General features: G+C 38.3%; 1 protein-coding gene across 2 annotated transcripts in view; it reads right to left on the bottom strand.

The window, feature by feature from the left end:
- Positions 1–7,142, bottom strand: part of Eif3a (eukaryotic translation initiation factor 3 subunit A) — a 52,393-nt gene that overhangs the window by 44,435 nt on the left and 816 nt on the right. The window lies entirely within an intron of this gene.

Raw genomic sequence — 7,142 nt, 5'->3', positions numbered from 1 at the left:
CTCTCTCTCTCTCTCTCTCTCTCTCTCTCTCTCTCTCTCTCTCTCTCATAAAATAAAAAAAAATTTAAAAAAAAAAAAAAAATTAATCAATCCAGAAATTTAAATTATAAAGGGAAAAACTACCTCATCAACCTTGAAAAGCTCAAATATTACTTCACAGTCACATTTACCTAGTTGATGAAATGTTTGCCAGTTTATACAACTTAAAACAGAAAAACACTGCATTTACTATTTTAAGATTAAGGAGAAGAAGGATTGAAGTGAGGGTAAGGGAATAGGAAAAAAAGTTATCCCTGGGATGAATATGATCATTATATATACCCAAAATATACTAATTTTTTTTAAAAAAATGAATTAAGCAACATCAGAGATCAAACACAGGGCTAGTTCACAGAGCTACATCCCCAGCCCATTTTTATACTTTAAGACTGGATCTCACTAAACAGCTAAACTGCCCAGGCTGGGTTCAATCTTGCAATCCTCTTGCCTCAGCTTCCCAGAGTACTGGATTACAGTCATGCATTACCATGTTTGGCTTAGCTGGCTATATTTTAATGAGTCTATTTCTGGGCTTTGTATTTCACTCATTTTCTACTATTACATATAGCCTTTGCCAATACCACATTGTCTCCTTTATTACAGGCTTTAAAACTCTTGGGGTTGGGGAGTTGGCTCAGTAGGATAAGCGCTTGCCTGGCAAGCGCAAGGGTCTGAGTTCAATCCCCGTTCTGCAAAAAATAAACAAATAAATAAAACTCTTAAAATCAGGAAGTGAGTGCCTCAACTTTGTCCTACTATTTTTGCATTTCCATACAAATTTTACTGTCAAGTTTGTAAACATATGCAAAATAACGTGCAGGATTTTGAATGGGCTTGCACTAAATTTATTATGGGAGTTTAGCTGGGCATAGTGGTACATGCCTGTAAATCCCAGCACTCTGGGAAGCTGAGGCAGAAAGATCACTGCAAGTTCAGACAAGCCTGGGCTACAAAGTGAACTCAAGGCCAGCCTGAACTACATGGCAAGACCCTATCTCAAAGACTGATTGGTTGGGCTGGTGAGATGGCTTAGTGGTCTAAAGCACCTACTTAGAACAAGCTGAGCTAAGCAAAGCACAGGGACCGCGGTTCAATCCCCAGCACCACATGCCAGCCAATCCCGCCCCCGGTGGGCTGAGCTGGCCACACACACACACACACACACACACGATAAATAAATAAAAAGACTGATTGGTTAGCTAATTAATTAAGAGGGATTTTAAAGAACTGGTCACAATATTGAGTCTTACAATCCATGAACATAGCATCTCTAAATTTATTTTACTCCAGTCTAAACATGAAAAATATAAAATCCCAACTGAAAGATGCAAAAGTTTAAATGTACATGTCCCTCAAAAATTCATGTTGATATTTCATCTCTAATGCAACAGAATTAAGAGGTAAAGTCTTCAAGAGGTGACAAGGTCTCAAGGAGTCCACCATCATAAAAGCATCAGTGGCTTTTAGAGAACTGAAACACCTAAACCCTTTTCTGCTCTCCCATCCCTCCCATCATACAAGGGAGAGCATTAGTCTCCTTCAGGGAAAGAAATAACAAGGCACTCACTGCCTTGGAAGCAGAGACAGCCAGCCTTTACCCATACCCCAGAACTACTGACCACTTTAATTCCAGCCTCCAGAAATAAGAGGAACAAACTCTTGTTTTCGATAAAGTACCCATAATATGGCATTTTGCTATAGCAACACAAATGGACTAAGACAAAATATATGACCAGTGCATCTCAAAATCAGCAAGTCATTAAAAAAATGAGGAAAGTCTAAGAAACTGTCACAACCAAGAGAAGACTCAGAAAACATGACTGCATGCTGTGATATTGTAGATGGAATTCCAGGACAGAAAGGGACATTAAGGAAGTTGAAGAAATCTGAGTAGTATACTAACTGTGTCAAATCTTAGTTCATTAGTTCGAATAAATACATATTGATACCAACTGCTCAATAGCAGCAAATGGGGGATGAGGAGATGGCTCAGTAGAATAAGTGCTTCCCTGGCAAGGGCAAGGGTCTGAGTTCAATCCCTGGTTCCACCAAAAAAAAAAAAGCAAATGGATATGGTATAAATAGGAACGCTATACTATCTTTGCAGTAATTCTGTAAATATCTAACTGTTCTAAAATTAAATGCTTATTTTTAAAAATGAAAATACATAACAAAGTAACTATACAGACCAAAAATTCTTCTAAATTTACTATCCCCTAGCCCTAAAGGCATCCCTTTATGTGGCAACATCACAAAATCAAGTCCCAATCTTAAATTTCACATAATTGCTCCTTCTGAAATTCAGTCCAAAGATGACTGTTAAAATTTTCACTATACTTTCTTTTGCACAAACAATAGACTGAAAGATTTAACTTAAATGACTAGTAAGTTCAGCCCAAAATTCTACCTTACACAAGCACAAACATAAAAAATTTTCAAGTGTACATTTAAAAAGTAATTTGAAATTAAAAGACTAAACTATAAAAAGCCTTCACAGGGCTGGTGAGATGGCTCAGTGGTCTAAAGCACCTACTTAGAACAAGCTAAGCTAAGCAAAAGCACAGGGACCACGGTTCAACCCAGCACCACATGCCAGCCAGCCCCGCCCCCTGGTGGGCTGAACTGGCCACACACACACACAAAATAAATAAATTTTATTAAAAAAAAAAAAACCTTCACAAACAGCACATTTCCTTTCCTAAAAATTACTGTTTAGTCTCCAAAGACAAAAATCTTGTATAGAGTTTTTGTTCTGTGAGAGTTAACCCAGCCAAGTGTCATGCTGCACACCTGTATGAAAGCCCAGCACTCAAGCAGCAGAAGCAAAGGGACTGCACCGAAGAGTGGAGGCCAGCCTGGGCTACATAGCTGAGTTCAAGGCCAATTTGCACTACTACAAAGTGAGATCTTGTCTCAAAAAAGAGACAAACAAGAGAAAAAGACAGGAAGGCACAGACAGACACCTGGCAGGGAGCTGGAGCTTAGTTTCATTTTTTATTCATTTTTTTTTATTTTTGGAGCTTAGTTTTAAAGCAAGCATGCTGGGTTCAATCCCCAGCACCAAAGGAAGAAAATGCTAACAAAATTCAACAATGGGGAGATGGCTCTGTAGAATAAGTGCTTCCCTGGCAAGTGCAAGGGTTTGAGTTCAATTCCCGGTTCTGCAAAAAAAAAAAAAAAAAAAAAGCTAAGGGACAAAATTCAACATTATCCACATCAAGTAACTCTTGCATTAAGAAAAAAAAAGTCTGCATCTGAAGGTTTTACTACACTAATAATTCTCTACCATTTCTTCTTTTAACTATCACATCTCCCAGGAATGATGTTTCCCAGCATTCCTTCCTTCAGTAAAACTACAAGCAATACCTCAATTTTCCAATACAGTAAAGTTTGCAATTGGACAAATCATACAAGAAATAACCTACTATCCTGCCGGGCCCCTCATATCAAATCACATTCTTTACATGCTAATAAACACAAAACCTTCACTGTTACAGGTCCATCTTCAATTCTTACTACCCAAAAAAAAAATAAATAAATAAATTAAATGAAGTACAAGTGCATACTTTATTGAAACAAAAGCCCTTCCAGTTTTAAGGTAAGATCTACTCTCTTCTAGAGTGCACCTAAGGTTATTTTCTAAAACCCATTCATATGTTAAGTATTTTTCAAAGCTCTTTAACCAGTCTATCAGCCAAAATTTGGGAAATGTCTTTATTCAAACTCATCCTTTAACAAAATTACAGCAGTAACAATAGAACGACCTATTATATTCAATTCTCAATCTTCCACCTAGGTTTTAAATCTTTTCACCATAGTAGACGTAGGTGACTTGCATGCAATATACATAGGGTACACATTGTTAAAGTTGAAAGTTAAACCCGGCATGAATAGAACAAATTTTTCATGATAATCTCTGATGGTAAATCTGTCTTTATCCTATGTATTCTGAATTATCTAATGAAGTAAGGGTAGCCTTTGAGGCTGGAAAGAACTATCATACTCTTTTTTTAAGGGGCCTCATTTCAATGTGTAAAGAAATGCTTATTTCAGCTGGGCACCGTGACACCTGCTTGTATTCCAGGCACTGAGGCATGAGGATCTCCGGAGTTCAGCATGTACAAGGCCAGTCTGAATTGCATAATTAGATACAGTCTCAAACAGACAGACAGACATTCTAAAAAGTAAAATTAATACCCAAAATTTGACTTTTAAGGTTGAACATTTCGAATGGGCTTTAGACAAATGACTAAACTATGTTATCAACAAAGTTTAGGGGCCAGGAGACAGCTCAGCTCAGCAGCATAATCACCTGCCTGGCAAGTGCAAGGTCTTGAGCTGGATCCCAGGTACAAAAAATTTAAAAAGTTTAAATCAGCCTTTCATTTTTATTAATCTATGCAAAAGATCAACTAGACAAACAATAACATTACTTAATTTGTGGGTCTAATAAAGTTTATTTCTGAGCCGGAGAAATACCACAGTAGAATAAGCACTTGCCTGGCAAGCGCAAAGGCCTGAGTTTAATCCCCAGTTCTGCAAAAAGTAAATATATAAATAAAATTTATTTCTTATGGAACTGGTTGTAGTGTATAAACTTTTTAGGATATTACTGGGTTAGGAGCCAGTAGTTTAATACTAGTCTAACCTAGAAAGGGGGCTCTTCTCTATGTGAGTACGTGATATAAATTTCTTATTTGCAACTACCTGACTAAATTTTCCTCATCCTTAATGATTACTATAATTTTCTCAAAAATATTGCTGGTAAGTTTAAAGTACACTGGAAAACTTTTTTTTTCTTTTTGCAGAACCAGGGATTGAACTCAGACCCTTGTGCTTTCCAGGGAAGCACTTATTCTACTGAGCCATCTCCCCGCACCGCCCCCCCCCCCTTTTTCTTTTTCTTTTTTTTTTTTGTGGAACCGGGAATTGAACTCAGGCCCTTGCGCTTGCCAGGAAAGAGCTTATTCTACTAAGCCATCTCCCAGGCCTCTTAAATTTATTTATTTTTAGACTAGGCATGGTGGTGTGTGCTTGTAATCCTAGCATTTGGGAGGCTAAAAACAGAAGGATCACTAGGAGCCCAATCCATATAGCGAGACCCTGTAGACCTGTGCTAAAATACAAAAATATAAACATATTTACTATAGTAGATTAAATCTCAATATTTGAGGTTATAAATGACAGATAAAAACATTTAGATTGCCTGGCAAGCGCAAGGGCCTGAGTTCAATCCTCAGCTCTGGGGGAAAAAAAAATTTTAGATCGAACAGAATTTCCATTTAGTAAAATATTTTTATCAGCCAACTTGGTATTTTGTAAGCATGTTATGTTCCATCCACAATCTGCTCACTTATGACACTTTAAGGATTCCCTCATTCCAAAGACCAAAGAGAGAAGTTACAGCTTGGGAAGTAGAATATCTCTTTACCACAGAAATTACAGTAGCCAAACAACAGGGATGCAGAAAAGAGTCAATACAGACCTCTGTAAACACTACACAAATATCACAACTATAATCAACCTTCCCTTAAGGAATCAAGTCTATTTCAGCTTACAGGAGGTTAATATAAGATTATTTATCTATTATCCTATGAAGACTCCAAACATACAAGTGCTGAAGGACAGGAATCCTGAACATAGCAAATGTCCAACAGTATTTAGGCCACGGAGAGTGCAGTGACTTGACCTATTAGTATGTCAAAAAAATGTGTTGGTGAAGCATATAAATGCCTGCAAAACAGGGCAGAAATTTTACACAAATCATTTTGTATACCATAATTTTAAATTTCAAACCAAAAAAAAGTCCTAACTTTTGTTGAGTTTGTAGTGATAAATTTCCACTCCTATTTTCTTTTCATGAAATTAAAGGCCTTAAACTTGCAAACTGTATAGGGATAAGGTCTATCTTGTGATTTTAAAAAGGTTTTAACACAATTATTCTACTCCATAAAATGCGGAATGATTTTATCTCAGGCGATTTCGATCCCACAAAAATGTTACTTTTAGTTTACTTAACTATGTTACTTGCCGGGCATGGTGGCGCTCGCCTGTAATTCCAGAGCCCAGGAGCCTGAGGCAAGAGAATCTATGCGAATTGAGACCAGCCTGAGCTACAAGTGAGCTCAAGGATCAGTTTGAGCTGCATAGTGAGAGCTTGTCTCAAAAAGGCAAAAAAAAAAAAAGTTAACAACACATCCGTTTTTTGTTTGTGGAATTTTTCATAGCAGGAATCGAATTGAGGACCTTGCACTTGCCAGGCAAGAATGCTGCTAAGCTATGCCCCAGCCCTCAACACTTCTTTGGCACTGATAGCTTACCAGCAGTATCAACTCATGTACTGATCAAAATGACTTTTTCACAGAATAAAATTTCAAGGCTAAATAAGCTCTCCAGACACAAAACTGTAACACATGATATATTCAACAACTACACCGCTCAAACCCAAAACTTGTCAGAAGATGAAAGTAACAAGTTTAAAAACTTAAAAATTGTTGGGTTAAATTTTAAAAATCTAAGTAAAATTTTTAAAGACCAGAAATATGCATAAAACACCGACATCCCCATAATGCCTATGTAATAATTGCCTCTTACAAGATCAGAGCACTCAAGTTTTTCCTGATAGCGCCCAGGGCGTAAGTAAATGGAAATAGACACAGCAGGCAACAGCGCTGTGGCTAGACAAAAATAAGATTGATCTGGATGTCAAAAGACCTCACGAAGTAAGTTCAAGGCCAGCCCGAACGGAGCTGAACTGCAGAGAAACCTTGTCAAAACAGACTTCCCTCCATAAAGGCCTTGCGTTTTCTTTTAGGTCTCCAGGCTCACCAACTAACTCTGATAGTGACCTTGGGGAAATAACGCTCGCTCTAGTTCCTAGCGTACGGAGAATCTGAAGTTTCTGCGTTAGATTTAACTCTATTCCGACTTCCCGTGACAAGCGCAGGCTTTCAGGTCGCCCCACCAATGCCTGGGGAGGAAACAGGCTAAGTGGGTCAGAGGCCCAGAAGTGCACACAAAGTAAAGGGACTGAGTGAAGCTAAGTGGACCCTGACCCCGCAGAGCACCACGCAGGCCGGGGGGGGGGGGGGGGGGGGGGGGGG

The sequence above is a fragment of the Octodon degus genome, unplaced genomic scaffold, assembly GCF_000260255.1.
Source record: "Octodon degus isolate 3935 unplaced genomic scaffold, OctDeg1.0 scaffold00010, whole genome shotgun sequence".
Taxonomy (NCBI): domain Eukaryota; kingdom Metazoa; phylum Chordata; class Mammalia; order Rodentia; family Octodontidae; genus Octodon; species Octodon degus.
This window is presented reverse-complemented; position numbering and strand designations above follow the sequence as displayed.